Below are 24,049 nucleotides of genomic sequence, written 5' to 3'. Positions count from 1 at the left end.
ACTTCCAGGAAAGAGCCAAAAGCCTCTGGTTTGTTTACTGTTTCCACAAACAAAAAATAGCAAGTGGGAAATGATTCCACATTCCAGAGCAAAGTAGAATATTATCCAAGCAGGACATGCAAAGAAGGAAATGGAAAATGAGTTTAGCCTCAACTCTATACTTGGGTGAGGGCAAAATGGTGGAGGTTGGACAAGGCACAAAGGAAGAATTCTCAGATTTCCTGAGGTGTTAGCTGAGGCAGTTGCCTTCTCCCTCACACCCAGCAAGAGGGACTTCAAAGAGACCACTCAGAATGCATGGTACACACCCTCTTAGAGGATTCTGAGTCACCAGTAGGGCAGAATTCCCCACAAAAACTAAGGCCTCTCTTCAGCAGCTCTGCCGTGGTTAGGAATTCAGGTGGGGGAAGTCACAAGAGACCATGTGAGAAACAGCCAACTTCGAGAGCTGTTGGTGCCGTGGGACTCAGGGATGGGGTTTCACAGACTTCCCAAATGATGCTTGGTTCATGTGCCCCGTCTGTTCATCTTCCTAGAGGACTCAAGCATAATCAGGAAAGGTGGAAAAATAAAGAATCTGACCACATAGCTGTTTTCCATCCCAGGGGTACTGGGTAGAAGCCTGAAGTTCAGAATTTTAAAAGTTACAGGAGACTGGTCGTTTTATCACTGAAATCAGACTGTTTTGAGACTAGCAGCAACCAAAGTACTTTTCATTTCCTGCAAGTGACAAGAAATTGAGGAACCTGTCTGAGATACCATCTTTGAGTGGGCAGAAAGGGTTGACAAAGTAGGTTTGCCAGACAGCCTTAAGAGGAAAAAGATGCATTTGTTTTACAATTGTACCCCATCAAGTTCCACTCTGTCTCCATCACAGTTATTTTTTATCTGCTGTCCTTCCTTCTGCAGCCAGCAGAGATATCTGGGACTCAGGGTGAAGAGTGCTGACGCTGAGTGGCACCCGATGGTTTAATATGCCCAACAGGTATATAGGTCAGAGTCAGAGGATGCCCTGGCTACTAGACCATGAACAACAGACGGAAAGCAAAGGTTAGCAGCCAAGGGGAGAAATGCTGAGAGGGAAAGCCAGGCATATGAGTGGATGGTAAATGAGAAAAAAGGGCTTGGCATCCATGCACACCCTCACCCACGCATGGTGTCAGTGGCTGCTCTGGGACAGAGCATTCTTGATATGTATATGTGTGTACATATATGTCTATGTATGTATGTATTTGTATGTGTATATATACATATAAAATTAAAATATATGATTATTAAAACATTGATATATAATCATTATCAATGTTTTTTACTTATTCTATTTTATTTCTTTATTAAGATTTACTTGTTTTCGGGCCCAGCGCAGTAGCCTAGTGGATAAACTTCTTGCCTTGCACATGCCAAGATTCCATATGGGTGCCGGTTTGTATCCCAGCTGCTCCACTTCCCATCCGGGACCCTTTGCCCTTGTGGGAGACTTGGAAGAGGCTCCTGGATCCTGCATTCAGATCAGCTCAGCTCTGGCCATTGTGGTCACTTGGGGAGTGAACCAGCAGATGGAAGATCTTTCTCTCTGTCTCTCCTTCCAATTAAAAAAGGCAGATTCACAGAGAGAATGAGAGTCAGGGAGAAAGACCTTCCATTTTCTGGTTTACTCTCCAAATGGCCACAAGAGCCAAGCTGAACCCATAAACACCCCATTCTCTGTGCCCTCAAGTTGGGGGTCTGGATAAAGGTGAAGGGGTGGGAAGTAGACTTTCAGTGAACAGATAAATGTGATGTGCAGAATGTCAAGTTTGAATTCAATATGGAAGTACCACCGAATACAGGGATAGGATGAGCAGAACATGATGCAGGTGTCCCATGAGGTGGTTAAGCCTATACCATCTGTGGGATCAGATTAGGAAAAGGACACTGGCAGCTGGGTCCCCTGTGAGCAGCAATTTCCAGGCCTTCTCTTCTGCTGTCTTGTGCTGGTCTAAGGTTGGGTGAGGGGTAACAGGGTGGGAGAGGCCTGGAGTTTGAGTAATGCACCCCTGGGGACATGCTACCCTGCTAACCCCAACTCTAGCCCAGTCCCCAGACCTGGCGTGCAGCTGCAGTCCCTGGTGCCATGACAGGGGACCCAGGGTGCCAGGCTTGCAAAGCCAAACCTATCACGGTCTTCACAGAAGAAAGAAGAAACTTGGCTGTGCTGTCCTGCCTCAGAGAACAAATTCATCTTTGCTGACCTAGCCCGGGTTGCTGCCTTTGAAAACAAGGAAAGGTTGTAGAATATCAACCAAAGCACAGCATGGAATTTTCAGAGAGGTCTTACTTTAAAACTTTATAAAGAATAGGAACACTTGGACTTCTGCAAGGGAGACTGAACTGGCCTGAGTGAAAGAAAGCATAATGTGTGCCCAACCTGTAGCTAACACCAAGGGGGTCAGGTGGGAGAAGGTCTTATGTGACCAACTTCTCTGGTGACTACAGGAATTAGAGGTTTCTGGAAGTGCCCTGGATACCAATACTGAGCTGTGGTATTTGGATACAGTGTGGTGGTACAGTAGCTATGCAGTGTCCATGTTTTTTGTCATTATTTGGTGGAATATGGACGAGCATGTTCTGGTACCCCACTAGCTGTTTGAAGCTGACCTGGCTTCTTCATTGATTGGGCATGTTCTGTTCAATCTCATTGATGGAGGTGAAGGGAGGAAGAAGACTGGGTGAAGCCAGGGCTGATCTGAAGAGTGCTCTTGTTTTCATTACTTCCTCTTATGGTTTTTCACCAGTGCTAAGGATCCTTACAGAGTCTGTCAGCATTGACACCATCGAGGCCATGACAGTCTTGATGTTCTTAGGCCACCTCTTGTTTGTGGTGCCACTGCTGCCAGTGCGTCCAGCTCACTGTCCTTGAACATAGCCATTATCACTTCTGTCTGCTAGCCTTATACTTTACCCAGTCTCTACATTAATTCATCATGGTGGCATTTGCCATCCAGATTTTTGCCCTGTGGCCCATGTTACAGAAGAAACGAAAGACAGGAACTCCCTGCAGTCATGTGGGGGTCACACTGCTGCCCAGTAGTGTTGTGGGAGCCATGTTCATGGTGCTTCTGCTGGTTTCCATCTCAGGTCTCTGCCTTTCTTCTTCGCTTGCAACTTTTTAAGGAAAATGAGATGAACCTGAAATCAAAGATTTGTCTAGGCTGCTCAGCTAACTTAGGGCTCACTATTACATTGTTAAAGCAAGCTCACAAATTAGCCATCTAACAAATACAAAATTCAAAGGAAAAATTCCATTCTGGAAGCAGCAGACTGATGTGGATAAGAGAACAGAGATCAAAAGAAAAAATAACCAAAGGCATGGGTGAGCAGGGTACTTGTCTTGTCTATCATGTTATGGATGAAAAAGCTTTCTGAAGTCCTCTTGAATTACTGCCTCTCATTTACTATTTGCTGTAATAAATGAAGTGATGTGATTTCTATTTTTAAAAAAACCAATAACAACAACAATTAAAAAGCACAAATGCACACACCAGGTGTATACTCCCCCAACTGTATCCACATTGAAATCTGACAGTAGTTCCTTACCTGTTCTGTTCAGCCAAAGCAATACTCCCCTGGAATGCAAGATTCCTGCATCCATTAACCAGATATTTAGGGGGAATCGTATTTTGTTCCAGTACAATAAACACCTTTACTATTGGATATCCCACCAAATATGGCCCTGGGTACAGGCCCACTTCTAAATTTGGGAGATTCAAACAAGAGAATGACAGTCCATAGATACATAAGTATAAATATTCAAGAAGCAAAAATGAAACCCAAGCTCTAAAATAAGTAAGATACATTTTTATCTTCTCACTTTTAAGAATATACCCTTATGGTTAAGTATAGAAATGTGTATATAAAGCAAAATTATGTATGTATATATCTTGGATATCTCTATCTTGCTATATTTATGAAATCTCTCTATACTTCTGTGTGTATATATATTCATATATGCAGCTTTATGTATGTATATATATCTTGCTTTACATGTATAAAATCTGTAGTTTTTTATAACCAAGAGCTCAGTGAAATGTAAAAGATGATTAAATTCAATTTCTATTGCACATCTGGGTATTCTATTGAAAATCTAATAGTATTTGATAAAGTAATAAAATAAACCCAAATATTATAAACATTATGTATGTATCCTTTTTTACTTGCTTTAATTCCATCAAAATCACTAGTTATGTTACATCAGCCATTATTTTCACATAGTATATTTTTATTGAAAGTCATATAAAATAGATTACTTAGTTTTAGTCATATATTTCTTAGATAATTATTATTACTGTCTTTTAAAAGATTTATTTATTTTTATTGGAAAGTCAGATCCACAGAGAGAAGGAGAGACAAAGATCTTCCATCTGCTAGTTCACTCCCCAAATGGCCACAGCAGCTAGAGCTGAGCCTCTAAAGCCAGGAGCCAGGAACTTCTTCAGGATCTCCCACGTGGGTGCAGTGTTCCAAGGCTTTGGGCCATCTTCAACTGCTTTCCCAGGCCACAGGCAGGGAGCTGGATGGGAAGGAGGGTTGCCAGGATTAGAACCAGTGCCCAAATGGGATCCTCACATGTACAGGGTGAGGACTTTAGCCACTAGGCTACTGCATCAGGCCCAATTATTATTACTACTATTTTTTTAAAAGATTTATTTTTATTATGTTTTTACTGGAAAGGCAGATATACAGAGAGGAGAGACAGAGAGGAAGATCTTCCGTCCGATGATTCACTCCCCAAGTGAGCGCAACGGCCGATGCTATGCCGATTCGAAGCCAGGAGCCTCTTCCGGGTCTCCCACGCGGTTGGAGAGTCCCAAGGCTTTGGGCTGTCCTCGACTGCTTTCCCAGGCCACAGGCTGGGAGCTGGATGGGAAGCGGGGCCGCCGGGATAGAACCGGCGCCCATATGGGAACCCCGGGCGTGCAAGGCGAGGACCTAACCACTTGCGCCACCACGCAGGGCCCTACTACTATTTTTAATTCCAGTTTGATAAACTGCTTTACTGGGAGAGTTGCGAATGCAGTTGCAGTTGCATTAAAGTCAGTTGTAGTATATATGTAACTCTGCAGCTCAAATGAGAACTGTGAGATTCACTTACACGTTCAAATGCTACAGCAGGGCTGTCAATAATGAATTATCTCCTAGAAAATATTACATTTTATCAACATCATTCTCACATTCCATGCTTTTCACTGGCTCTCAAAGCAGTATTCACCTTCATATCACAATAATATTAAGAGTCAATAAGAGGCTCGGCAGATAGTTGTATAAACGCACAGTCATCCCTCCGAATTCATGGAGGGTTTGTCCCAGTATCTCTTGTGGATACCCAAATCTGTAACTGCTCAAGCCCCTTCTATAAAATACCAGAATCCTACATATGTACATTTTTATATCATCTCTAGATTTCTTGTAATCCCCAATGCAATGTAAAAGCCACAGGAATAGTTGTCATATTGTGCTGTTGGAGGAACAATGACAAGGAAACAGTCTGTGCTCAGTACAACTTTTTTTTTCAAGTATTTTCCAACCATAGACGCATAAATCAAATGCACAGAAACTTTAAAAGAAGATGAACATCTATTGTTACACCTGGCCTTGGTACTACCTACCAAGTGTGTGACTTTGTGACTGCTTCTGAGTCCTGAGCTCCACCCAAACCAAACATGGTCACTAAAGAAATGCAGATAGGGACCTTTCTCTTTATGCAAGAGAGAGTTGCTTCATGGTGTTTGAAAGAAGGATTTGACGAGTCAGTTAGCCTCCCTTTCTGTTTACTGTTGCTCACACCCTCCACACCCTCGGGAGTTGGTGGTCCCCTGCACACCTGCCTGGGATCCAGCACAGCTGTGTTTGGTTTAGAGACCATGGAGCAAGACAGTTGAAGAGGAAGTGTTTCCTGGGACTGAGTGAGCCAAGAAACAGATATTTGAGATTATAGTTCTGTGTAAATGCTGAGGTGCAGATTCTGAGAGCAGGATACAGGGGTGTGTTTTCAGTACATTTACTGTCTGCTGTCTGTCATCCATGCAGACCTCTGGCAACACAGGATCTCGGACAAAAGAGCCTGAGAACTGTGCTTGTGGGAGGTCAGTTAGAGCGCTGGTGCCCACCCTCCTGATCAGTTGTAAAGAGAAGCCAAGAGCAATCCTGAAGCTCCTGTGAAGCTGTGTGCTCACCGAGACACTGAGCACCATGTGTCAGCAAGAAGAGGCATCAGGAGCAAGTCCACAGGGAATGGCAGAGTCACAGGGAACAGAACCCGCCAGAATCTCTCTTCTCCTCTTCTTCCTTGGGAGGGAAGGAAAAGAAGCACACTGCGGGGATCAAACAGCAGTTCTGCAGGCATTCCCTGCTGGGGGCCCCCACTGCAGCCTGCACCTCATATCTGCACTAATTACAGGACCTCAGGGGCTGGTGAGAGCACAAGCCTGGCCTTTAGACAAGAAGGTTGCATCTGAATGTGTGCCACAGGAGACTGAGTGATTCAAGGTGGTTATTCAACAACATTCAGTGTGTGGTAAAATCTACCAGATGCTGGGTTTGGCTGGAGCATCTGAACAGAGAATGACTTTTGGCCCTCATGGAGCAATTAAAAAAAAAAAGCAGAGAGACAGCCATATAATCCAGAAATTCTGCTTACTGTGACATGTGCAGGAATGGGCAAGACTGAAAATACAGTGTCCAGAGGGACCAAAGACAGCTAACCAGAGGAAAAAGCATCAGAAGACATTCACAGAGGAGGTTACACGAGAGCTGAGCCTTGTCAGGCAAGTAAAGTATGCTAGGAGGGCAGAGAGGGGTCCTGTGATGGGTACCCCTAAACCTAGTGATAGATAATCAGCAGGGTTTGGAAAGGACATGAGCAATATTACCTAGAACACCAGCTCCATTCTCACTGAATACATGTGTTGGTGATATCTGTCTACCCAGCGGGCAGTTCGTCTTCCCATTCCCCATGTAGTTGAAGATCTTAGCCTGCTAATCCGCCTGTCAGTATGGTCTGAATGAACCAAACTAATGAACCTTCAAAATGGACCAGCAACCTTCAAATGGACCAGTAGGATGAGTGGTGCTGCAATCATCAAGTGCAGCACCACTCATGGATCATCAGTAATTCTCCAGTGACTTTTGGCTGATCATGATGTCAGCCTTCTTGCTTATTGTGACTTATCCACCTTGGCTGTCAGAAAGCAGCCGGCAGAGTCAGCTGAGCGACTCCCGACACCAGCTCCTTGAACATTGAGAGCATGCCAACCTGTCTTTGTGGGACTGTTGAGGAAATGCCCTTTGCTTTCAGAATTGAGAATTCAGAGGTAAATTTCTACACACGGACAAGGGAGGGATCCAAGTCAGAGACCACAGGTCAAGCTAAAGATTTTGATAGCCACAGCTTAGATGACTCCTTAGAAGAACTCCAGGAACCTATGTGCATTTCTGTGCAAATTCAGTGCATTTATCTTAAACAGTGAGCTGGGGCTGTATACTATCACTGCTGAAGTCCATGATCACATTAGGATACACTCTTGATGTTGTACATTCTCTAGATTTTGAAAAATGGATAGTACATGCGTCTACCATTATAGTATCATAAAAATTATGTCAGTGCACAGTATCCTCTGTGTTCCGCCTACACATCCCTCTGTCAGCAGTAGATGAGCATCCCGTTTACTCCACATCTTCAGTAGCGTTGAGTCTTGTTTGTGTCTTGGATTTTGCTCATTCTGGTAGTTTTAGGGTGGTAGTTCATTCTTGTTAATAATGTGAGGTACAGATTTTTCCCAGATGCTTCTTTGCCATCTGCACGGATTCACAACATAGATGATTACTCAGTGATGGAAAGAAAATTATCTGACAAACAATAGGACTTGGAAGAATCTTAAATGAATTTGTGTTTTCTTTAATGAGCTTCTGTTCCAATCATCTATGCATTTAATTGAGTTGTTTTTACCAGAAGTGTGGTCACTGTTCCTGGTGCTGAATAGTAGTAACAAGATCATAAAGAAGATTTAATTTGTTGATAGATGAGAGAGAGTAGCAGACCTCTACCTAAAGAACTACTACCATCTTGAATGAATGTGCTTCAGGGTTTTTATGGAGGCTACAAGGAAAGGGGAGCTGGTCTGGTAAGACAGCAACAGAGCCACAAACCTCTAATGTGACCAGGCAATAGACTTGTCACAAGGTTAGTGGTAATACTTACTGGCTCTTGAGGTCCACATGCAGGGAGAGAAGACCTAGCCTAACTAGGTCGTCTTACTCTTGTTGTCTGCAAAAATTGAGATAAGGAGCAAGGCAGTGTGCACCTCGGGACATGGGTGAGCAAGAAGCCAGAAAACAGTGTGCACATTGGGTCATGGACAAGTGGAAAGCCTTCAGGCCAGTCCTGAAGCATCAGTAAGATGCTGTGCATGAATTGTATGCATAGCACACGTGGCTGGTATGGTGGCCAACTGGGCCTCCATCAGCTTGGGGACTACTGCCTTACACCTAAAATTCCCCTAGAGACGATACTGGCCACCAGGTATTATCTAGTGAAGAAGCAAGTGTTCCCGGAAGTCTGATAACCAGAGTATCATAGAGCTGGCCGTACTGATTCCTTGATTCAGTGAGTTAAACTAAAGGAGGGTGTCTAGGAGACTGGGGCCTATGGTTTGTAGCATTTGCATTCAAGACACTGTTTGGGGACTCAATTTTCATTGGTTTTGTTCTTGTTAAATTTTTTCTGTTCTTTGTATGTTTTTAGGACACAATACTTTGTCAAAAATATGTTTTACAAACATTCTCTCCTACTCTAAGGTTTCTATTTTACTTTTCTTAACCAATTCTGTTCACTTTGTAAAAAGAAATGGGCTAATGAAAGTTTTCAGAGCACAGAGTATTGTAACAAACTAAGAGAAAGGTGGTTACAAGAAGTGGTGCTGGGGTGGTAGATCAGATTCACTTTAATTTCCTTTGAGAGATAAGAGAGGGAAAAAATATTTTCTAATCTCAATTTTAATACTTTTTTTTCCCATTTGAAAGGGCTATTGCTCAGAGGGGCCAATGTAACTTATACTTGTCTTTCCCCCTTTATATTCCTACTATGGAATTAATCATAAATTTGTGATTATTAAAAAAAATAATAGGGCCCGGCGCAGTGGCGCAAGTGGTTAAGGTCCTCGCCTTGCACGCCCGGGATCCCATATGGGCGCTGGTTCTATTCCGGCAGCCCCGCTTCCCTTCCAGCTCCCTGCCTGTGGCCTGGGAAAGCAGTCGAGGACGACCCAAGGCTTTGGGACCCTGCACCCATGTGGGAGACCTGGAAGAGGCTCCTGGCTTCGGATTGGCATAGCATCGGCCGTTGTGCTCACTTGGGGAGTGAATCATCAGACGGAAGATCTTCCTCTCTGTCTCTCCTCTCTGTATATCCGCCTTTCCAGTAAAAAATAATAAAAATAAATCTTTAAAAAAAAATAATTAATAAATACATCTTGCCTTCTTTATTTTTTTAAAGATTCATTTATTTTTATTGCAAAGTCAGATACACAGCGAGAAGGAAACGCAGAGAGGAAAATCTTCCATCTGTTAATTCACTCTAAGTGGCCACATCGGCCAGGAGCCTGGAGCTTCATCCGAGACTCCCACGTGGGTGCAGGGTCCCAAGGCTTTTGGCTGTCCTTGACTGCTTTCCTAGGCCACAAGCAGGGAGCTGGATGGGAAGTGGGGCCCTGGGATTAGAACCGGCACCTAAATGGGATCCCAGCACATGCAAGGTAAGGACTTCAGCCGCTAGGCTACCATGCCTGACCCCTTTCCTTTTTTTATTAACTATAACTAAGCTATAGGGAGATAACCAAATAACAAATTTCAGATGAGATCAAGATGTTATGAGGGACCACAGGCCTCTGCCAGATTCCATATCAATGAAGGAGGTCTTCCTTCAGCACCCCCCAGCCCACACTCCAGCACCCAGACACCTGTTAGGCTTTACCCCTTCTGGTTTTTCTATTTTAAAGGCCCTTGAGCAAACTTTCAAGGAGTTGAGAGAGAGAATATTTGAGACAACAGAGTCCATCTCCCTCCTTGGTGGCCACTGTGTTAAATGACCTAGCTCTTTGTATTAACTCTTTTGTGTATTTTTTATGGATCTATGTATCCCAGTCTTTATTCCAGATTCTTGTCTCCACAGATAAAATAATCTGAAGCCGAGTCATAAATGCAGTACACAAGAGAGACAGAATTTATTTAAAAGAGGAAGAGGGAACATCCATTCACGAGTGAATGTGAGCCACCCCATATGGAGAGCCCTGTCAAAACTGGGCCGGCAAGCTGCCTGTGAGGACAGGGAGCGGGACGAGACCCAAGAGAGATCCCCAGACGTGGTCAGGAGCAAGGGAAGTCTCTGTTATGAGATGGCAGTCTCCTAATTGGACATCTAGATGGGGTGGAGTTTCGTGAGCATAATCTGGGGCGGTGTGGAAGGTGGGGGAGTCATGGTAAGGCCACTTGGCTATCATGGCTCCTCCTCCTCCTGATCTTGGATGAGACGCAAGTGCATCATGGAAAAGTGGTGTGTTCGATTAACAGGTTAGGAAATAGAATTCCAATGCAGGACTGGCAGGTACTCCAGGTCATATATTCTCATCTAACTCCCTGACTGGCTCCCTATTATATTAACTGACAGTTTTGAGCATTCCAGGAAGGTCACCAGCTGTGCCCACAACATGCATAAGGATATATATCCTTTGCAAACTTCCCTGTAGTCTCTGCATTTATTCCTGTATCTGTCCCTCCACACAAACCATGACTTCCTCTGGAGCAAGGCTTGCCTTACTTCTCAGTCTTTCCCCAGTGTGTGTGCTCTGATTGCTGCTTAACAAGCAAGTGTGCAGCGTTGAAAGAAAGATAGCTTTATCAAGGGTAAAGCCCAAAGTATAATCTTCCCTCAGGCCGTGCTCCCTTCACCATCCATCCCTAGAATGGGTTCAGGAAAGCTCCAGAGCTTAAGGTCCACGGGCAGTCTGGTCTCCCTCAGCATGCTCAGCCTCTGAGGTCTCCCATCCCTAGAGGGCAGGTCATCTACTTCTGCAGCACTGTCTTTGTCTCTCACTCAGCAGGTGTAACTGTTGCTCAGTTGGACTCAGCCATTCTCTACTGGAACCACTTGAAACTAGAATCAAGCAGAATCAGAATCTGAATCCAAAAGCAATAAAAAAATTAAAACACCAAGCAAAACAGTTGGAAAACTCAAAGAATATGGAGTGGGAAGCATTTTTGCTTTATATATTGAAGAGTTTAGGAAAGAGTTTAGGAAAGAGTTTAGGAAAGTAATGAATGTAGACTATCCTGATCTCAAAGTGATATCTATTGTCAAGTTACTCTCTCAGTAAAAAGGGAGGACTTTGCATTGCATTTCCAATGGTCTTTCCTGTTTGTATCTTTTCAGAAAAGGCAACAGTTTCTTTTCCTTCTAGAGGGGGTAAAACCTCATTAAAGAAGAAACTCAGACACTGTTTTCCTTGTTTTCCCTAAGCAATTCCTGGACCAGCCACTGGATGGCAGAATGAGACCACAGTGATGCTGCATCAGCCAACTTGCAGCTCTGTTGGCAGCCTGGGCCCCGCAAGCCGGCAAGCCATCTCCTGCAGGCATCTGATTAATAATAGGACTGTAATTATCTTTACACAATCCCGATTGCAGCCCTGTTGTAGCCTAGCTGTTAAATTAAACTGCACAAATAAATAAGCTGGGTAACTCAGCCTCCCCAGCAGTCCCCACCCTGGGAGGCTTCCAAGCTTATTAACATATCAAAACACAGACATAGCCCTCCCTGCTCCCTTAATTTTCATAACAAAAGGGGGTCCCTTTCATTTCCCCAGCAACCCAATCTGTATTTAAATAGCTCTGTGAAGACTGATAACGTTATTACTTTATTTCCTGCAGTCTTGCCCCTGGGGTATCTCCTGTCTGTTTCCTAAGGATTGGAGATGTTTTGTTCAGAAGACGAATCACTCCCATACCCCAGCTGCTGGTGGAGATGGGAAGGTTCCTGTAGTCACAGAGCAGTCCAAGCTCTGTCCCTAGACACTTTGGACAGAGCCTAGTGTCTCAACAATCTCATTTCAAAAGGAAGCCTACCAAATTCGACACTTTGGTGTGCTGTGCACAGAGTTGGGTCATGAGCATTGTCTGGAATTGTTAACCAAGTGGTCTGGGAGTTGGGAGATTCCTGGAGAGCATCTCACACGTCTCCAGGAGCTGTTGAACTTGTTTTTCTGCAAGATGTCTTGGATCACATTTTGGAGATTATCCTCTGTTTCCATCAGACTCTTCAGTCTAAAGAACTGTTGCCACCTCTGCTTTGTGCTGTCAGGGAGGAAGTGGTTGGACTTGGCTCACCGGGGGTGGTAGGATAGCACACCTTGAGAAGGAAGGAGGCCCTGTGTTTCCAGGATGAGAATTCCCACCTTCCTGCTGGGTCAGAGTTCCAGAAGAAGCTTTGTTCTTAGGGGCCAAGCCTGGCCTTTCTCCTCTTAGAATTAGGCTGTTTTCTCATCTCATCTTCATGGCGAGGCACAGGAAGAAAGGGAAAACAGAGAACCAGCCTTCCCCTCACCTCTGGAGAGGGCACTGGGGTGCACAGACTATGCCAAGGGTCTCTCTCAGCCTTGGCTCTCAGGCACCACCACTGCCATTGGGCCTGTTTTTCTGTGGAAGAGAGGGCTGATGAGACATTCAGATGGGGCCCCAGGGACTGTTGTCACAAAAGGCTTCCGCTGCTCCTCACTGGACTCCACAGTGACTCATACATTTAAGTATTCCATGATATCAATTAAAAGTTTTTTTTTTATCTTTCTATTAGACGCTTATTGAGGCTTACTTTATGCAGCCACATTATAGAAAACAGTGGGTTAAGTATGGTTTTGTCATTTCTGCTACTTCTGCAGGTTCCTAAAATATTCATAAGCCAATTCCAGCACACCACGATAAAGCCAACAAGACAAAACAAAGTGCCCATGTGTGCTCACCCAGAAAAAAAATCTGCTTCAAATGCTCTGAGTATAAATGGCTTAAAAATGAGGTGCTTGGAGAATGGCATTCTGGGCCGTAATTAGGGAAACATGCTTGATCATGGCAGAATGTGGAACTGCAAGTGTTCGTGTAAGACAAGAGCACAGGGAATAAACAGGGAGTGAACAAGGATGAGGCTGTGGGAGTAGACAGGTCAAGATCCACTCTTGCTTTCTCATATCCACACTGATCTGAACACTGGAACACTCCAATCTGAAGCTGATCTTATCTTTTCTATCCATGCTCAAGCGAGGACAGTGTCCAAACATCATTTCTCCCAGAAGTCCTGGTGGTCAACTAGCACCTGCCGAGCCACTGTGTCCCATCAAGCCTGGTGCCATCTGCCCTTCCCATGGTGGCAATGAGGGCCCTAACACTCTCCCTTATTTTGCAAGCTTTGGCCAGCTTCCCTCATTCACTTCCAGCCCACTCAATTAAAGATTCTTTGCTCAGCTCACCAACCCACAGAAATGTGGTATTCTAAACCTTGGCAGGGCATCTGGGCCAGGGGGCCTCAAGAACTTTCCAAAAATCCGTGAGAGTCAGTACTGCAGCCTGCATGAGCCCCAGCTGACTGGTGCTAGGGCTGGAAGCAGGGAGGTTATGTGTGAGTAGGCTAGAGAAAAATTGCATTGTCTGTCACTGTCAGCGTTATCAGTGGCAAACACAAACATTTTAGAAGTTGAGATGGTTAACTGGCTACCAGCAATGGCCAGAGGTGCTGTTCAGTGCCTGTCCAGGAAGCCTGCAACTCTTCTATCACCCCAGTCCTAGCACTGTCTTATCTTTATGTCCCCTCAAAAATCTCCAGGGTGAGTGTTTCATTTTAATCAGCCTTTGAGTAAATTCTGTAGCTGAGCGTGGAAGCCCAACTAACAACTAATAGGCTCAAGTGTAGGAAGCCTTTGTGTGTCCACATAGCTATTCCCTCCTTCATTCAATGTGATCTTCCTGTCAGCCAGTGTGGTAGGCACAGTGAATACTGATAGTCCCATTTACCAGTAGAGGCTTTCAGAGATGCTAATGCTGACATATCCAGGCATATCTGGTCCCAAGACCATACCCCATACACCCTTGCAGAAGCTAAGCCATATGCAGCTGAATCAGAGGGATGCGGTGGGTTAACTACAGGTTCTTAGTATATCATTTTGCATAGCATGTCATCCTTTATTCTGCTCTGAAGGAGGAGCTAAATCTGTTCCCAGCTAACTTTTAGCATCTCATAGCGTTTTTCCTTTCTACCAAACACTTGCTATACCTAAACAAGACTTCAGTCCTTGGGTGGCAGTACTGTCTCCACTGCATCTACTTACCCTTTCCTTAAGGTTGTAGTTGAACATGGCTACCACCTTGAAACCCTCCCCCACCACCCCCCGCGGGCTCCTGTGGCTGGTTTATGACCTTTTCTCTTATCTTTATTTTTTCTCTTTTATTTTCTTTTCTGGTTTTAGTTATGTGCGTAGTAGCTCCCTCAATGACTACCACTTTGGCACTCACAGGATGCCCCTCACAAGTGCCCACGAGCACTCAGCAAGCAGAGGTCACGTACAGCTTTCCATCTTCACTGGAGATATGTGCAGTTGAAGCTGTAGAAGTCTGGAAGGTTAGAATTAAGTATACCTTCATTTCGTAATATGAAGGGGTCTTCAGAATGTTCATGGAAAATGTGTATTATTAAATATATATACATATATTTCAAAAAAAATTTGCACCAAAACATTTTAATCCCATCTTCCCACAAAGTTTTGCAAGTGCCATCTTATTTCCATATTTGCTGTCTTCCAGCAACCACATAGCATGTGGTTTTGCCATCACATTCTTACTTGTCTACAACAAGCTTATGGGTGGAGGGGTCAAAGCACAGACGTCTGTCCAAGATCACAGATAGCAGGGACAGAGAAGAAGCTGAGTCCATATTTTGTTGGCTTCAGGTCACAAACTCTTATCTTTATCCTTTCAAAGACACTGTTTGTCAGGAAAGATTGCTCTCCCTCCGCTTGGGGTAAGCAGTGAATCACTTTGGAAATAGGCATATGAACAGAACCATAACTGTGGGGCTCTTCTCTAACACAGGTTTTCATCTCCATATGTTCATTTTTCATTTTGTCACATAATGCTGACATTTTTCTAACCTTTTGTTTCTTTGTGGTGAAACAAAGAGCACTTCATCTTGGAAGTTCTACTCTCTTACCCCACAGAGCTGTAACTGTCAGCTTTGCCATTTCTGCTGGAGTTGACACTGTCATTCTCACCTCAGACGTGGGCAACCCAGAGCAAAAGGGTTAAAGAATGCCCTGGGTCTCTGTTCTCAGCAACTTCAGTAATCCTGCAGCCTGTGTTATGCGTCCCCTGTGTGTGGGCTCAGGGAAATGGAGACAGACAGCAGAGAAAAGAGGAAACTTCAAGGAGTGGACTTAAGCCACTTAGAGAACTGCTGTGCCTGGACTTGGTAGGATTAACTCTGGAGAGGGGACCTGGAAGACCCGGAGCTAGGTGGGGTAATTGTAAGAGAATGAAGGCATTATCTTAATGTGTACAACTGCACATTCCCAGCCAGAAGCAAAACCCAAGTGAGGGTGGGAAGCACAGTGTTTATTCAGGAGGTGTCGGGATAGCAGAAGAGGAGCAGTTGTTTGGGAGGAGCAGGACAGTTAATACGTGAGATGAAGCCAGCTGCCACTGTGGCTGGCTGAAGCTTGTGGCCCTCCGGGAAGCTTTTGAAGTTGGTATAAAACACATATGCCAGAGCTATTCCACCTAAGGGTAAGGAGTTGGATGTTTCCATCCCAGACTCTTCTCTATTAATGGACAAATTAGGTCCTGGTAGCCCAACAGCATGTGCTGGCTTTGGAGGTACAGTTGTGCATTGCTTCCCAGTGTGCTCTGCGAAATGCTCTGTTTGATGATTTTGTCATTGTGTGAGCTTTTTAGAGAATACTTATACCAATCTGATGCTGTGCTTACTGCACACCTAAGCCACATTGTATCTGCTGTTGTACATGTGGTCTTTTGTTGACATTGTGTTACAAGTGGCTGTAAGTGGAAACAAAGAGATCCAGAATAGTGGGTGAAAAGCACACAACATCCATTGTAAGCACGATGTGTGAGATGATGATGGCTCTAGTTGACATCAGAAGACAGTGCTTTCTTATGGGCTGGTGAGTTCTCCATTGCTGGTCATGTTTCAGAGGCCAGAGGACGGGCATGAGCTCCTGCTGTGGGTAGAGATATGCATCAGACCTGTGCTTGTTCCCTGTCATTTAGATTCCTTAAGCAAGGAAGTGACCTTACCTCCTGGTGGCCTGAGGAAGACGTACACCTGGTGCTCCACAAAATACAAGCCTTTCATTTTGTTGTTGCTGTTAAGATTATTTATTCAAAAGCCAGAGAGTCACAGAGAGAGAAAAAAAAGAGAGAGAGAAAGAGAGATCTTCCTTTTGTTGGCTCACCTTCCAAACGGCCACATCAGCTGGGGCTGGGCCAGGCCAAACCAAGAGCCAGGAACCACGTCCAGGTTTCCCATGTGAGTGGCAGGTACTCAGCACTTGAGCTGTCATTTGCTTTCCCCCAGGCCTATTAGCAGGCAGCTGCATTGGAAGCAAACTAATCAGCATTTTAATTAACACTGTGATATAGGATGCAGATGTCTCAAGCAGTGGTCTAACATGCTGCACCATGACATCAGCCCCTCCTGTGTTAGACATCTATTTTTATGTATTAGTTGTGATTATCAGTAATTGGACTAGTAAGAAATTAAAGTTTGTCAACAGTGTGGTTCCATGTTCCTTATTTTATTCATCTCGATTTTTTACGGAATGTTTTCCTACCACTGGAAAATTATAATAATTAGGAAACTCATTGGACTATTCCCTAAATTTTGCAAACTTCTCTTCACAAGTTACTTTAAACATGAACAAGAAGTTTTTTTGCATATTCAAAATAAATTACTCCTTCCCTGGTTAGGGTGGAATAGATACTGCATGCAAGTGGATATTTTCTCATAGGATTTGAAATCTATACCATAAGAATGGATATCTGGGGTAGTATTATGGAACATGGGTTAAACCCCTAACTTTGATGCACATTTCATATAGGCACCTATCTTGGCTATTCTGCTTCCAATTCCAGCTCCATGCTAATATGCATGGGAAACAATGAAAGATGACCCAGATGCTTGGACCCTTGGCATCCAGTTGGTAGACCCACATGGAGTTCCAAGCTCCTAGTTTTGGACTGGCTTGACCCTGACCATTGCAGCTATTTGAGGAATGAACAAGTGGATGAATGATTTATTTCTGTCTCTCTTTGTGTCTCTCTGTCACTCTGCCTTTTAAATAAGTGTGTTTTTGAGCAAATTCTGTATTCCTGTCATTGCTAGAGGTGCATTACATGTTGGCTTTCCCTCAATCCTCATAACCCACTGAGTGAAACCCTCTGAGTCCTCATTTTACGTGAGGAAACTTAGGAATATAGTTCACAATCAGTCATGGACTAATTGGGATTTAAACCCAGATTCGAAAGTCTAAAAATGTCTCTAATCCATTCAAATATGAAGAAACTAGCCAAGCCATTCCCAAGATTCCCTAATTGGGAAAGACACAGGGAGATTCTACAAAAAAAGTCGGAATGGAGACGCATTGAGGGAGTCTTGGGAAGGATTGCTGATTTAGTCCTAGATTAGAAAGCACACTAGGGACATATTCTGTCCATAATTTCCATGATTTAGGGAAACCGTGTGATAGGATTTATTAAAATGTAAATGAACTTATCTTTTGAGCAACTGTGTTACTGTCAGTCTTCCACCTACAGAAACCTACAGGGCTAAATGGATTTGTGGTTGGGAAAGACTTTGCAGAATTTTTTGTGTTAGTGTAGGTTTGGTAATGTACCACATTTCAGTGTGTTCCAGTAGAGGGTTAGCTGATGATGCATTCAAGCAGCAGAATAGATGCTTGGTACTGCACGTGCCACAGCTTCTCCGATCATACCCTTTACATTTGTGCCATTTACTGTTTCTCAGTTACACTGCAATGAAACTGTTCAAAAAAATCCTGTGAGAACCACATGCAAAAACGAACCAAAGAGATGCCATGATGCTTGGTTTAGTGAATAAAGGCATAAAAGCATTCCTTGTAAAATAAATGGTGTAATTCTACGTAGATTCTCAAACATGGGGACACAATCATACAGACATCTGTCTATGTCCATATGTAAACCTAGGGAAAGGAGGGAGGGCAAGTGTTCAGCTTAGTAGATGAGGCTTCCTTCCACTCCCCGAGTCAGAGTACCTGGGCTTGAGTCTTGGCTCAGGCTCCCGATTCCTGCTCCCACTAATGCACACAAAAGAGGTGGCTAAAATAACGTAGTTCCTGTCATCCATGTCCGAGACTGATTGTATTCCTGCTTTTGGGCTTTGGCCCAGCCTAGTCACTGCACTTGCATGTGTTTGGGGAGTGACCCAGTGATACAAGAGCAGGGGCGTGTGTGTGTGTGTGTGTGTGTGTGTGTGCTTCTCAAATATACTCATAAATAAAGACATTTTAAACCAAAGCATGAGCATTCTCTAATGGTTTTGCTAAGGAAGGTATAATTGGTAGGAAAGAATTAATGTTAAATATTTCTTAATGTAGTTCTTGGTTATTTGACTTCATAGCAAGTTTGTATTTCTTTTGAAGTAAAATACAGAATAGAGCCAATGACACCACAGGAGTGTGGCCCGTCTGCCTTAAAGTGGGCAAGTGTCTGAGGCCATCCCCGTCCCCTCGGGCTGGCCAGGGACCCTGAGTTGTGTGGTCCCAGCTATAAGCACAGAGCAGTAGCCTGGGCAGCCTGGGTTTAGAACAGGAGCTTAAAGGCCTGTAGTAACAAAGATGTATTTCCTTCCCAAAATGCCTCAGTGATAAAATACAGGGCTTTAATAAATTCACAGGGTGGGAGTTATTAGCCAGCTCATCTTTTATCACCACCTCAGGCATTGGGCTGACCCCACCAAGACATCACATTCCATGGTGAGAGTGGGATAATTTTCTGTTTCATAATCTTTTCTCTCATTGTGGGAGGAAAAATAACTTCCCTGGTGGCTTGCCTGCTGTCCCAGGCCAGCTGACCTGTGCGAGCAGTCTGTCTTCCTGCTGCTGGCAACTTTCAGGAGGCACTGGTTTCCTGCCTGTGAGATTTTTTTTTAAACCAAAAAATGTTTTTAAAGATTTATTTTTATTGGAAAGGTAGGTATACAGAGAGAGGGAGATATGCTCCCCAAGTGGCTGCAGTGGCTGGAGCTGAGCCGATCCGAAGCCAGGAGTCCAGAGCCTCTTCCAAGTCTCCCACATGGGTGAGGGTCCTAAGGTTTTGGACCATCCTTGACTGCTTTCCCAGGCCACAGAGGGAGCTGGATGGGAAGTGGAGATCCCAGGACATGAACCAGTGTCTGTATGGGATCCCAGCAGTTTCAAGGCCAGAATTTAGCCTCAAGGCTCTTGCACTGGACCCTGTGTGATTGTTCTTGTATTGGGCATCCAGGATATAAGAATTCCAAGGAACTTTCTGGAAAACACACTTAAAAAGTGAAGTAACTGAATTCATGGGACGATGACTAGGTCTGTGAGGATCTTGACATCATTGTTTTATTCACTCATGCGCTGATTTGCCAAAGGAAACATTATTTATTCATTCAGAGGCAGGGAGACAAAGGAAGGGGAGGGAAGAGAGGACACATGCTTCTACTGTCAGTTAACTCCCTGCGTGCTGCCAAAGGCCCAGACTGAGCCAAGGGCAGAGCTGGGGCCACGAGCTCAATCCAGGTCTCCGTGGGGGTGGCACACGTGAGCTGTCAGAGCCCTCACTGCTGCCCTTCAGGGTCTCCGACTGTGCAGGAAGCTGGAGGCAGGAGCGGGAGGCTCGTGTCCAGGCGGGCACTGTGACGTGGAAGTGGGCATGTAAACCGCTCGGCTACACACCTGCTGTCCCCTTGACCATACAGAAGGAAACTTTGTAAACAGGTCTTTTGCACTTAGAAGATTTTTAAAACATTGTTTGTCTTGTTTTCCCCCTGGCACTTAGGAGCAAGACTAGGGCCCAGGGTATCTGCAAAGGGAAGAACAGGACACCATGGTTGCATTCAGTGTTACGTCATCAACACCCAGAACAGTACCTGGTACAAAGGAGAAATTCGGAAAATGTTGAATGAGTTTAGTGAATCCTTTGCTCCTCATGGCTTCAATACTGAACACATGTGTGGCAACGCTGTTCTTTAACTGTCCCATTTACACCGTCCAGTTATTTCCACACTTCTGGTCTTACATTTAATGTCATAATGCATGACTGTACATGAATGCTCCTTTACATATTAGTGATCATCCTGTCTGCAGAATAAATTCTTGGAAATGGAATTGCAGGGGCAAGGGTAATGTGCATTTGTAAATTTGCAAATGGCCACAGTCTTCCATACAAATTTTAACCAGGTAAGCAAGGCTTGGGAGAGAAATAGTTGGAACACCAACCGATGAGAAGAGCTCATTCCCCCAACCCCCTAAGGCATTTTAGAATTATTCATTTATATTCAAGCAGCTAATAGGATAATTTTAGATCATGCACATCTTCTGAAACCTGAAGGCTGTTGAATGAACAAACGGATGGATGAGTTTTCTGGGAGCCAGGGTTGAATTACTGCATGGTTTTGAAATGACAGAGCAGCACAGCAGACTTTCACTTCCAACTTTCCCCAAAGTCAGCCCTGGCCTCCTACAATTAGTCCTTGTTAATAAGAATTCACTGTCATTCCAGGAATTTGAGATCTGTGGTCCCTGGAGAACCACCTGCGTGTGCTCGGAATCAGTCAGGAGTCCATTAAGCAAATTAATGGAAAAGCTGTAGTTTCAAAAGAAATATTTAGTCCATCAAAGGAGATAGGAAGGATTTTTAAAAACACATTTTTAGAGTCATCCATTCACAGGTAAACTATACAGGTGTTAATTAGAAGCAATTCTTTTGAACTCCTGGAGTCCATCCCCAATGGGGATGTATTTGAATCTTTATTAATCACCTAAAAGCACTCAGTGCCTCTTAATATAATAAAATAATTGAAATGAAATATCCCAGGTGTCTTGCTAGTGAGGCAGTGAGGTGTGGAGAGATCATAGGCTCCCTGTTCAAATGCCACCCTTTATCACTTTCAGCAAGCACAAAGCAAGTCTTAAGTAATGTTTCCAAGACAGAACCAGCTGCTTAATTTGGACCAACTTCCTCAACCTCTTAGAATGTGTTTCCTTGCTTGCAAGTCTAGAATAATGCTACTGATGTGTTAGGGGGTCGTTACTAGACCACTCTACAGCACCAGGAATTTACCCCGATCCTGTTGTCCAGGAAGCAGATGTAGCATTTGGTCCTTTGGAACTAGGCTCCAGAGTCCATGGGGGTAACTTACCCAGTCACATTATTGATTCAGAGAAGTATTGGTTCTCATTGGTCATTTACTGTGTAGTCGTCTTACATTGATAATCTTCCTCCTCTCCATTTCTCTGGACTTCAGCAAGTGAACGTGTATAGTTTGATGAAGTTGTTGGGGCTGGAGAATTCAGCAGAGACTGGCAATGGTGTGGTACAGTGTTGACCCCGCGTGGGAATCTCGCAGAGTCAGTTTTAATATTTCCGATGCATCTGCACCTTCCTGTTCCTTCGCAGATTCTGATGCACTTAGGAAGCTTGTAGCCTCACTGAGAACAATCCCTGCACCTTCCAGCTCACCAAGATCTGCCCTTGAAAACACTCATCCCTGTAAGTCACACCTCCACACCAGCAACTTACTCCCTGGCTCAGTTTAGAGATGTTCCCTGGACTCTTTTCAAAAGCAAGGCCTTTTCCGTCACAGCCTATGGGTTCAGAGCTTAAATTGTAGGTACACTGAGAAAAAACCAATTTCTCTCTGTGATAAGGTCTCTAAGAAAGGTCAGGCAGACAAATAACTACGAGAAAGGAAATAACGTTGTCTCAAGCAGTACATTACCTATTAAGAAGGAGCTGGGGTTTCCCTAACTTGTATGTTTCCTGTACTCTGTGAAATCGAACACTTGGAGGTTTACCCTTAAAAGTACAGGAGGAGGAAAGAGAAAGATCCCAACACTTAAAGTTGATCCTGGTGTTAGGGGTGGAAATCACTGGGAAGTCTCTTGCAAGGCAGATTTTTTTGTACCTAGTGCAAGTTGATCATTGTGTCCCATAGGATGCATAAAATCCTGAGATTTTGGCTCTTCGTGTTTTTAAGATTTACTTATTTTTATTGGAAAGTCAGATATACAGAGAGAAGGAGAGACAGAGAAAAAAATCTTCCACTGGCTGGTTCACTCCCCCAAGTGGCCTCAATGGCTAGGATTGAGCCAATCGAAGCCAGGAGCCAGGAGCTTCTTCTGAGTTTCCCATGTGGGTGCAGGGTCCCAAGGCTTGGGGCCATCCTCTATTGCTTTCCCAGGTCACCAGCAGGGAGCTGGAAGGGAAGTGGGTCCACCAGGATTATAAACTGGCACCCATATGGGATCCTGGCATGTGCAAAGTGAGGACTTAAGAGCTAGGCTACTGCACTGAGCCCAGCTCTTCATGTTGAGACAAAATGTCTCCAGGAGCTCAAGAGTAGTTTTCTGAGGAAGGTGGTAGGTGGGAGACAGCAGGACACAACATGTGTAAGTAGGGAATGGATGTTTTACCCTGTTAAGTTAGCTCCTTATAGGTTTCTCTCTGAGGTTAATGTTGGTATTCATTGTGCACGTATATAATGACAAAAATTCCTAGGGGATTCAGCGAGTCTTTTAACAAATTTGTGTTTTTATACTAATTTTCCCATTAGTAGCAGGCAGGTAAAAGAAGATGTACCATTTTCTTGTTCTTCCAAAAATCATCATACATTTGAGAACAGTCACAGACAGGATGTCCATATCCTCCTGTCTGCCCCAAGGTGATCTTGCTTCTACAACCAGATCCTAAGGAGACCTCACTTTCCAAATAGTTTTAACAACTAACACAATAATCCCACACTAGGATGTTTCTCATTGAATCATTATCAAGCAGGGACTCCTGGCGTTGAGTTCAGCCTAGCAAAGCCCATGGAACAGATGGATCAGACCACAGGGCTTAGTTATGTTGTCCTAGGTATCTTCCAATGAAGGAGAAAGAAGAAAGAAATCTTTTGGAAGACACCATGAGGGAGAGAAGTACAGACACACACATGGTCTGTCCCTGTTACTGTTCTCTCAGACTTGGTGCTGTGAAATCTGTGTCAAAGCCCAAAGCCCAAAGTGGAGGGCGGCAGCTGCAGCCGATGGTCACTGGCGGTCTTTCTCCCCACAGCGCTAGGAGCGCAGAGACACTGGCAAACAGTGCAAGGAGACAGGCTGCCTGTGTCTCTTCTGTCAACTGATGCCTTAAAACAACCACTGTTGCATTATCTCTCGTGCTGTATGAGTTGAGTGGGTTCAGCTGGGCAGTTCTGCTGGTTTTGTTCAGGTCTGTCCTGCAGTTGTGGTCAGATGGCAACTGGGGTTGGAGATCCCTAGAGGTTCACCTGGGATGCTAAAACTCAAGGCCTTGCATATGGCCTTTCCATGGAGCCTTTTCATGTCATCCCTACAGATGTGTTGGCAGGCAGTTCAGAGTTCATGAAAGCAATATCTAAATATAAGGCCTGAGTTTGGAACAGCTTGTGGTATTTGTTGGTTACTGTGAGTCCCCGTCAGCATGGAATGGGCCACCCTAGATTGCAAGCCGTGGGAGACGTGGCTCAGTGGGGACCTCAGCAGAGACACCTGGCATCATCCCAGGCATCTCCTGGCTCAGGAAGTTGTAACACTAAGAAGGTGCTGCCCTCGTGTGGCTTCCTGGGGTCAGTGCGGGCCACAGCAGATGATTATTCTGTATTGAGAACTACCTAGAAATTTCAGGGAATTCTTGAGTGGGGAGATGTTGCCAGGACCCTAGT

General features: G+C 44.4%; 1 protein-coding gene and 1 pseudogene across 1 annotated transcript in view; both read left to right on the top strand.

The window, feature by feature from the left end:
• The window catches only part of ASIC2 (acid sensing ion channel subunit 2), an 894,111-nt gene that overhangs the window by 309,955 nt on the left and 560,107 nt on the right, over positions 1-24,049 (top strand). The window lies entirely within an intron of this gene.
• LOC121169714 lies at positions 2,395-3,203 on the top strand (annotated as a pseudogene).

The sequence above is a fragment of the Ochotona curzoniae genome, unplaced genomic scaffold (genome assembly GCF_017591425.1).
Source record: "Ochotona curzoniae isolate NIBS_2020 unplaced genomic scaffold, NIBS_Ocur_1.0 scaffold_2453, whole genome shotgun sequence".
Taxonomy (NCBI): domain Eukaryota; kingdom Metazoa; phylum Chordata; class Mammalia; order Lagomorpha; family Ochotonidae; genus Ochotona; species Ochotona curzoniae.
This window is presented reverse-complemented; position numbering and strand designations above follow the sequence as displayed.